The 1,014-nt window shown below is 60.6% G+C and overlaps 1 non-coding gene across 1 annotated transcript; it reads left to right on the top strand.

Moving 5' to 3' along the window:
• The first annotated feature begins 446 nt into the window (after window positions 1-446).
• Window positions 447-602, top strand: LOC123179002 (5.8S ribosomal RNA). The gene has a single exon (XR_006490025.1). It is a non-coding gene; the product is annotated as a 5.8S ribosomal RNA (ribosomal RNA).
• The last annotated feature ends 412 nt before the right edge of the window (window positions 603-1,014 follow it).

Here is a 1,014-nt window from a genome sequence, read left to right on the forward strand (position 1 = left end):
AGTAAGCGCGAGTCATCAGCTCGCGTTGACTACGTCCCTGCCCTTTGTACACACCGCCCGTCGCTCCTACCGATTGAATGGTCCGGTGAAGTGTTCGGATCGCGGCGACGGGGGCGGTTCGCCGCCCCCGACGTCGCGAGAAGTCCATTGAACCTTATCATTTAGAGGAAGGAGAAGTCGTAACAAGGTTTCCGTAGGTGAACCTGCGGAAGGATCATTGTCGTGACCCTGACCAAAACAGACCGCGCACGCGTCATCCAACCCGTCGGTGACGGCACTGTCCGTCGCTCGGCCAATGCCTCGACCACCTCCCCTCCTCGGAGCGGGTGGGGGCTCGGGGTAAAAGAACCCACGGCGCCGAAGGCGTCAAGGAATACTGTGCCTAACCCGGGGGCATGGCTAGCTTGCTAGCCGTCCCTTGTGTTGCAAAGCTATTTAATCCACACGACTCTCGGCAACGGATATCTCGGCTCTCGCATCGATGAAGAACGTAGCGAAATGCGATACCTGGTGTGAATTGCAGAATCCCGCGAACCATCGAGTCTTTGAACGCAAGTTGCGCCCGAGGCCACTCGGCCGAGGGCGCGCCTGCCTGGGCGTCACGCCAAAACACGCTCCCAACCACCCTCATCGGGAATCGGGACGCGGCATCTGGTCCCTCGTCTCGCAAGGGGCGGTGGACCGAAGATCGGGCTGCCGGTGTACCGCGCCGGACACAGCGCATGGTGGGCGTCCTCGCTTTATCAACGCAGTGCATCCGACGCGCAGCCGACATTATGGCCTCAGAACGACCCAGCAAACGAAGCGCACGTTGCTTCGACCGCGACCCCAGGTCAGGCGGGACTACCCGCTGAGTTTAAGCATATAAATAAGCGGAGGAGAAGAAACTTACAAGGATTCCCCTAGTAACGGCGAGCGAACCGGGAGCAGCCCAGCTTGAGAATCGGGCGGCTGTGCCGTCCGAATTGTAGTCTGGAGAGGCGTCCTCAGCGACGGACCGGGCCCAAGTCCCCT

This window comes from Triticum aestivum, unplaced genomic scaffold (assembly GCF_018294505.1).
Source record: "Triticum aestivum cultivar Chinese Spring unplaced genomic scaffold, IWGSC CS RefSeq v2.1 scaffold129568, whole genome shotgun sequence".
Classification (NCBI taxonomy): domain Eukaryota; kingdom Viridiplantae; phylum Streptophyta; class Magnoliopsida; order Poales; family Poaceae; genus Triticum; species Triticum aestivum.